The 9,059-nt window shown below is 39.2% G+C and overlaps 1 non-coding gene across 1 annotated transcript; it reads right to left on the bottom strand.

Annotated features, from left to right (window-relative positions):
* Positions 1–850: 850 nt before the first annotated feature.
* On the bottom strand, positions 851–921 carry TRNAG-GCC. The gene has a single exon. It is a non-coding gene; the product is annotated as a tRNA-Gly (tRNA).
* Between the last annotated feature and the right edge of the window lie 8,138 nt (positions 922–9,059).

Genomic DNA, 9,059 nt, shown 5'->3' with positions numbered 1-9,059 from the left:
CTATTCTGACTTAAAGCGGACCTGCATAGTGTTTCTGAGAAGCAGCTGGTGAGTTTGAACTGCTGACTTTGTGGTTCAAACCCAACTTGCAGTCTAGTACTTATCCTACAGTACCACGCCAGGACTTCCGTTGCTTTTATTGTTGTTAAGTGCCGTCAAGTCAGTTCCGACCCATAGTGACCCTATATGGGACTTCTAGGAATCAGCTGGTGAGTTTAAGCAGCTGACCTCGTGATTCATACTGACTGCAGTCCAGTGCAAACCCACAGTACCACACCAGAAACCCCATAGAATCCCTCAAAATTGCAACCCAAGGCTTGAATTTTTTCCTCACTTCTTTCAGCTTGAGAAATGTTGAGCGTGTTTTTTCTTCCCTTTTAGTTTTCTACTTATAGATCTTTGCACATTTCATTATATTTGATTGTCTTTTCAAGCTACCCTTTGAAGTTTTCTGTTCAGCTCTCTTACATCATCATCTATTCCTGTCTACTCTATGTACAGAGTAAGTTTCATAGTTTTTTTCTGAAAATCACTTTGGTCTTTTACTTTTTTCCTATCTTTCAACGAACTTCTGTTTTCTTCATATATAATGTTCTTGATGTCATCCCACAACTCTTCAGGTTTTCGGTGATTTGTGTCTAATGCATCAAATCTTTTCTTGAGATGGTGCCTTAATTTAAGAGGAAACATGTTGTTGTTGTTGTTGTTAAGTGCCGTTGAGTCGATTCCAACCCCTAGCAACCCTGTATAGGGTTTACAAGGAGTAGCTGGTGGGCTTGAATCTCTGACTTTGTGATTTGTAGTCCAGTGCGTATCCTACAGCACCACACCACGAGTCCAAACTTAGAACTACATTGGCTGGGAATTGAACCCAGGTCTCCCTCATGGCAGGCGAGAATTCTACCACTGAACCACCAATGCTCTGACTTATAAACTTAGAGAGAAAATATTCTAAAACAAATTATTATTAAACCAAATTTGTTACTGGAGTTTAACTTTTTATTGTGATCTGGGTGAAAATTTCCAGAGCAAATTGGTTTTCAACAATTCATACACATTTTGTTTCATGACATTGATTGCAAGTCCCACAGTGTAACACCGTAACTCTTCCCACTTCCTCCCTGCACTTCCCTTTTTATTTATTTATTTATTTCAAATCCCTTCCTGCCTTCCAAGCTTTACCCTGGGCAGATGCTGCCTTTTAATCAAATATGGCTGATGAAGGCATGTATACTTCTCTGATGTTATTATTCACTTTATTGACATGTCTGTGGTTTGGCTGAAAGTTGAGTACCAAGGTTCCAGGCCTGAAGAGTGACGAAGGGCCATAGTCCAAGGGGTTCCAGTCGTCGCTACCAGATCTAGTCTTTCATAGTATTTTAGGTTTTGCTCCACATTTTTTTCCCCATTCTTTCCAAGAACTCCTATTATGATCCCTTTCAGAGATGTTGGCAGTGGTAGCTGAACACCTTCTATCTCTTCCGGTCTCTGGGCTATGGTTTGAGGTTCATATGATCCATTAGTCTTTTGGACTAATTGTTTCTTTGCATCTTTAATTGTCTTCACTCTTCTTTGTTCCGAACGGCCACTCATAAGCCTGTAAGACCCCATCACTCCTTACCAAAGTAGAATGCAGAACATTGCCTTTGTTGACTATGTTGTGCCAACGGACCTTGATGTCCACAGACTATGGTCCTCAGCACACAGGTCCAGTGACTCATTCCCTTAAGGCATGTGGTTATGACTAAGAAGTTTTCATAACTTTGTCCCCTATATGCTCTACTGTATTCATGGATATATTTGCAGCACATATAAATACATCTGTAGCACTAGTCTCTGTCAAACCTATATACAAGGAAGCTTCAAAAAGTTCATGGAAAAATTTCAACGTGTTTTACATTATTTTTATAGAAAAAAAAATGGAACATTCTCAAAGTTTATGAAGAAATAATACCTTTACTATGAAAATCTTTTTTAAAAAGGATAAAAGACCAATTTATAAATATGCAAGGAGCTCTGGTGGCACACTGGGTTGAGCATGAGCTGCTAACCCAAAGGTTGGCAATTTCATCCCTTAAAGATTTATAGTCTCAGAAACCCTATAGTGACGTTATACTCTGTCCTATAGGTTTGTTATGAGTCGGAACTGACTCAATGGCAGTGGATTTGCTTGGGGGTTTGTATATTAGCAAATAAGGGCCTCTGGTATTATAGTGGTTAGAATCTAACCTCAAGGTCAGCAGTTTGAAACTACCAGCCATTCTATGAGAGAAAGATGAGGTTATTTGCTCCCGTAAAGATTTACAGCCGTGGAAACACTATGCAGGATCGCTAAGAGTCAGAATCAACTCCACGACACACCAATATCACCATCACCATATCAGCAACTACAATTCTGGCAATTTTTCAAAAGAAGAGTGCACTTTGATGAAGTAGATCTTATTTCAGTAACATATGTAGCATCCAATAAGTAACAAAATAACTATCAAACTAACCTAAAACAACTGTTGTCGAGTCAGTTCCAATTTACAACAACCTTGTATAGGTTTTCCAAGGAACAGCAGGTGAGTTCAAACAGCTGACCTAGCCTTCTAGTGCATTATCCCACAGGACTCTACCTATAACAAAAGTCGTTTCCAACTTTATTTTAAAAGACCAGACAGTAAATAGTTTATATTTTTGTGCCATGCAGTCTTAGCTGCAACTACGCAGCTTCAATCTTATTGCAAAAGTGATCATCTACAGAAGTAAATGAAATGCGCAATAGTAAACACAATAGTAAATTAAAGCTGTGTTTCAATAAAACTGTATTTAAAAAAACAGACATCCAGTTTTCTGACTATATGATTTGCTGACATGTATTATTACATCAACAAATTAATAGAGAAAATTATATGATTGTATCAGTTGTTTCAGTGTATGTTTCTCCTGAAACATACCCTGAGATAAAGATTCTAATAAAGTCATTTAATAAGGACATGAGCCCAAGAAACGCCAATAGAAAAATGAGGATGTGAGGCAAAGCAGGGAGGAAAATCAATAAAGGTATGCATTTGCAAACGAATTACTGTGGGCAAATGGAGCTCAATCTGACTGCAGAACTCTGGAAGGTACTATAAAACATGTTTCGGCGTTATCTCTACCGAGAGTCAAATAAACTGGGATATTTTCCACCAACTCCCCATCTGTCATTAGTTGAGAACTGCTTCGGGGATGTTAATTCTCTAACACATCAGGCTTACCCTGGCATTCTCACGGTCAGAAAACAAAGCTCTCAGTCACAGTTGTTCAGAGCTAACAACCTTTGGCATATAGAGGTAACCACTGAGATGTGGGAAGGTATTAATATCATCTATTAATAAATGCTGGAAAAGCATATGATAAAACTCAACAGCTGTGTATAACCTTTAAATTCTGCATAAAACAGAAGGAGAAGAAAACTACTTAACTGTACAAACATACCTCAAAGATATTGCAGGATTGGTTCCAGATCACTGCAATAAAGAGAACATTGCAATAAAGCAAGTCACACAATCTTTTTGGGGAGTGGTGGGTTTCCTAATCTTGGTGTGGTGTTTTAGAGAAGCACTAGACTGCTAACCTCTAAAATCTTATATAGAGTAGCTGTCACTATAAGTCAGAACCAATTAGACAGCATTTGACAACAACAAAGAAGTCATGCCTATAAAAGTTATGTTTAAAAAGTTCAATGAACTAATGGAACATGTGAACATCAGTCTCCACAACCCTAAGACCAAAAGAACAAGCTCACTACCAACTGCTCTGAAAAGGGTCACTTAGAAAGTCCTAGATGCTCTCAGTTGTTATCATTGTTACTGTTGCTAAGTGCCATTGAGTTGGTTCCAACTCACAGCAACCCTGTATAGTGCTTCCAAGGTTGTAAATCTTTGAAGGAGCAGAAAGTCTCATCTTTCTCTCACACAGTTGACTGGTGGGCTCAAACCATGGATGTTGTGGTTCACAGTCCAGCTTATCTGAGAAAATGGGAAACAAAACTCAAAATCATAAAAAAAAAGATACCAGACTTACTAGTCAGAAAGATATTGGAGGAACCCAAGACTGTAGCCGTTGAGTTGGAAGTGAACTCATTCTCATGGCTCAATTTTCAGCCAAGCAATAGATAGGTTATATAGGGGAAACAGCAATACTAGTGAAGTATGAACACCATGGAATGTTCAATAATTCACAATAAAAAGGGCAGAATTTACCTAAGGACAGAATTAATAAGCTGGGCTATATGAAGACGTACACAGTATCAGGTTGGAGGAAGGCTCATTAGCAACCTGAAGGTGCTCTGGTAGTGTAGTGGTTATGCAATGGGCTGCGAACCTCAAGGTCAGCAGTTCAAAACTATGAGCTGCTTCATGGGAGAAAGATGAGGCTTTCTGCTCCCGTAAAGATTTACAGCCTCGGGAACCCTGCTCAGGGTCGCTGTGGGTTGGAACCGACTCGACGGCACTTAACAACAACAACAACAATGTGCAGAGTACACAACCTTGCTTGCTGAAAACAAAGAGGACTTGAAGTAATTACTGATGAAGACCAAAGACTTCAGTATGAATTACAACTCAATGTAAAGAAAACAAAAATCCTTGCAACAGAACCAATAAGCAACTTCATGATAAATGGATAAAAGATTGAAGTTATAAAGGTTTTTATTTTACTTGGATCCACAATCAAGAAATGGAAGCTGCAGTCAAGAAATAAAGCAATGCATCACATTGGGCAAATCTGTTGCAAATGACTTCTTTAAAGTGTTAAAAAGCAAAGGTATCACCTGACTCAAGCCAAGGTACTTTCAATTAATCACCTCATATGCATGCAAAAGCTGGACAACGAATAAGAAAGACTAACAAAGAATTGATGCACTTGAATTATGGTGCTGGCAAAGAATATTGAATATACCATGGACAATATAACAAACAATTCTGTCTTGGAAAAAGTACTGCCAGAATGCTTCTGAGAAGCAAGGATGGTGAGACTAGACTCAAACACTTTGGACATGTTACCAGGAGACTGGTCAGTACTGGAGAAAGACATCATGCTTGGTAAAGTAAGAGGGTCAGCAAAAACAAGGGAGACTCTAAATGAGAAGGGCTGACACAGTGACTGCAAAAGTGAGCTCAATCATAGAAATGATTGTGAGGCTACTGTAGCACCAGGCAATGATTCATTCTGTTATACATAGGGTTTGATGGAACCTAACAACAACAACATGGAGTCCTGGTGTGGTGCTGTGGGCTAATACATCAGACTGCAAAGTCGTTTAAACTGCAAGGTCAGTGGTTCAAGCTCACCAGCTGCTCACTGGAAACCCTATACAGGGTCGTTATGGGTCGGAATCAACTCTATGGCACTTCACAACAACAATATAGTCTATTAAATGTGCAATAGCATTATGAAAATGTTTGAAACATTGTGAGAATTGCCAAAATATGACACAGAGACACGAAGTGAGAGCATTCTTGTTGTAGTTAAGTGCCGTCGAGTTGGTTCCAACCTATAGTGACCCTGAACAGGGTTTCGAGGCTGTAAATCTTTTCGGGAGAAGAAAGCCTCATCTTTCTCCTACGGAGTAGCTGGTAGTTTCCAACTGCTGTTCCTGGGGTTAGCAGCCCGATTCGTAACCACTACACTACCACAGCTCCATAAGTGAGAGCATACTGTTGGAAAAATGACACCAACAGACATATTCAATACAAGTTTGCCACAAATCTTCAATTTTTAAATAATGCAATATCTGTGAAGTACAATAAAGCAAGGTATTGTGATAAGATAGCGTATCAAAAAACATCAATAATATTGTCCTAGTGGCAAAGCACTAAAACCATCTAGACATGACTGCTTATGGTTAAAATTACATTTATTTAATGTCATGGAGATTCTAGAAAATATATTAAAACACACTATTTTATAATGTGTATACCAAAGGAGTCCTAGTGTGGTGCTTTGGGTTAATGCGCCAGACTGCAAAGCAGTTTAAACTGCAAGGTCGGTGGTTCAAGCTCACCAGCAACTCCTCGGAAACCCTATACAGGGTCGCTATGGGTCAGAACCGACTCAACGACACTTAACAACAACATACCCATAAAAAAGAAAATTTTTGGTCTTTTGCTTTGTTTCCCCTGAAGATATTATTGTAAGCCTAGAAAACCTAAGGGTTTTTACAAAAAGCAACACAAAAACCTACTAAAAAATTTAAGATAATTTGGTAAGGGAACAAAATACAAGATAAATATATTTTGGAGGAAGGGACAAGATGGCAGCCGAGGCAGAAAGGCTGTACGGACCTTCCACAACAAAGATACAGAAAACCAAATGAAACACATGTAGATGATAGTCCTGGAATTCTGAGCTTCAAATGAAGGAATACTGAAGTGGATTGAGTGCTTACTAGAGACGTAGAAAAAAAAAAAAAAAGGAGGGGGCTGGTGACTTGTGCCAGTCATCCAGATGCATCACAGCCATCTTTACATTTTGTGAATGACTTCAGAGACAAGAAAGCATATTAGTAATACAGAAACATATGTGTGGCTCATGGAGACAAAAGTGCAATTTTCTTTTTCTTTTTCCTAACATTCCCCTGGAAACCAGACCTGAGACCAGCCTGTACCTGCATATACCTCGAAGGAAGTACTCCTTCTGCCAGTGGTCAGAGAAGCACGGGGGTGAGTGCAGCAGTTGTGAGCTCCCTTAAAAGAGTGGGGAAATATTCATATCAACCCCACTCGGGCAGGCCCTGCTGCAAATTTGCAGAGCTGGCAGGCTAGTCATGAGCTAGTACTCACTAGGAGAAGCAGCTGAACAGATTCCTGGAGAGAAAGAAGTAAAGAGACTGGTGATCTGTTCAGGTGACTTTGCAGGAAAGAAGGCAGTAGGTGGTGCAGACATATACTGCTTATTGGCTGAAGGAAAGTTGTGAAATTTTTTCTTGTACCTCACATTATGCTGATGAGTCAGCTCCCACCCGCATACACTCCAAGAGAAGCTCTGCTTTCTGGTCTGTTGAAGGTTCATCAAAGTGTGTGAGGAGTTAGCTGCACCAACCTCAGCACCTGGAATCAGGTGTAGCATATTCTATATTTCTTTTTTGTTGTTATTTTATTTTCTTCTCCCTCTTTTCCCTTGTTAGTTTTTGTATTCTGTCTCTAGCTATTGTCTGCCATTTAAAATTTTTATTTTTACTATTTCCTCTTTTTTTGCTGTTGTTTGTTTGTTTGTTTTCCTTCTCTTCTTGCCTCACTTGACAAGAGGCAGAAATCATGTCCATTTAACCCAGCACACCATAACTTCCACAGACACAGCCATTGGGCAAGAGCCAATACCAACTACTGTACACCAGATGAAAAACAACAACCAACATCTGTTAAGTCCATCCTGAACAGAACTGCACAAACAGTAAACAGAGATCATTGCACAAGCTCACATGATGGTCACACCCACCAGGAGGCAGTCAACGAGTACCTGAGAATACACCAACATACAACCATCAATTTAATACAAATACAGAAACAGCAGATTATTTCTGTTCACAAAAAGAAACTAGACAGAGTGACTCAAACAAGTGACTAAGAGGCAGAGCTAGAAAATATTTTTGAGGGGTGGGGAGGTAGGGGAAAGGCATTGAAACAACCTGAAAAAGAGTCAAGAGTTATTTATGCACCTTCAAATGGTTGACAGAAGGTCAAGGAAAACAAGGAAGAATTCAGGAAACCATTACAGTAACAATCAAATACAATAGATAAAGGATTGGACACAATACAAACTCTGAAATAGAAATCCAGAAGATTAAAAGTAAGATTTCAGCAATGGATAATACAATGAAAGGGCAAAGGAGAAGATTCAAATCAATGGAAGCCCAAATTAGTGAGACTCAAGATAATTCTCTCAATACTAGTAAGCTTTAAGAACAATCCAGAAAAATAAAAGAATGAAAAATCTGAAGAAAGTCCAATGGTCATGTGAGACAACATGAAGATGAAAACTTATGGTGATCAGAATTCAACAACAAGCAGAAATAATGGAAAACACAGAAAAAATAATTGAAGAGAGCTGTTTGAAGAAAATCTCCATAACATAATGGCAGTAGAGAAGATTAGCATTCAAGAGGCTAACAGTACCCTAAACATTATAGACTCCAAAAGAAGATAACCACGAAATATAATAATCAAAGTCTCCAAAATCAAAAACAAGGAAAGAATCCTGAAGGCAACATGGGAAAATCTATTAAGCTCTGATTTCTCAACCAACAGAAACCAGGTAAGCAAGCAGTCAATGGGGATACATATGCAAAGTATATACAAAACTCTGAAAGAAAAAAAACAAAAACAAAACTGCCAACCAAGAATCATATACCCAGCAAAACTGTACCTCAAATATGATTACAAAATTAGAATGTTTCCAAATGAACATAAATTAAAGGCCAACTTTAAAAAAAAAAAAAAAAATTAAAGGAAGTCCTTTGTACTAAGAACCGGAGATTGACATATACAGGAATACCACTCAGAATTCAATCCAAATATGTTGTTGTTAGGTGCTATCAAGTAGGTACCGACTCATAGCGACCCTATACACAACATAATAAAACATTGCCCAGTCCTGGAACAACCTCACAATTGTTGTCATACTTTAGCCCATTGATGCTGCCATGTTGACAATCCATCTTGCTGGTGGTCTTCCCCTTTTTCTCTGACCTTTCATATTACCAAACAAGAGATCCTTCTCCAGTGACAATATGCCCCAAGTATGAGAGATGAAGTTTGGCCATCCCAGCCGGCAAGAAGCACTCTGGCTGCACTTCTTCCAACAGCGAGAACTTGGAGCCGCAGCGAGAACTTGGAGCCGCAGCGAGAACTTGGAGCCGCAGCGAGACGTGTAGTGTGGAGCTCCAACAACAACACGGAATATTGGGCCACAAGGCTGTTTAACTGCAAGTTGCGGAAAGCCTCATCTCTCTCACGTAGAGGGCCTGGAGGATTTGAGCTGCTGACCACGAGGTTCACAACCAGGTTTTTGTTTGTTTGTTTGTTTGTTTGTTT

The sequence above is a fragment of the Chrysochloris asiatica genome, unplaced genomic scaffold, assembly GCF_000296735.1.
Source record: "Chrysochloris asiatica unplaced genomic scaffold, ChrAsi1.0 scaffold00035, whole genome shotgun sequence".
In the NCBI taxonomy this organism is placed as follows: domain Eukaryota; kingdom Metazoa; phylum Chordata; class Mammalia; order Afrosoricida; family Chrysochloridae; genus Chrysochloris; species Chrysochloris asiatica.
This window is presented reverse-complemented; position numbering and strand designations above follow the sequence as displayed.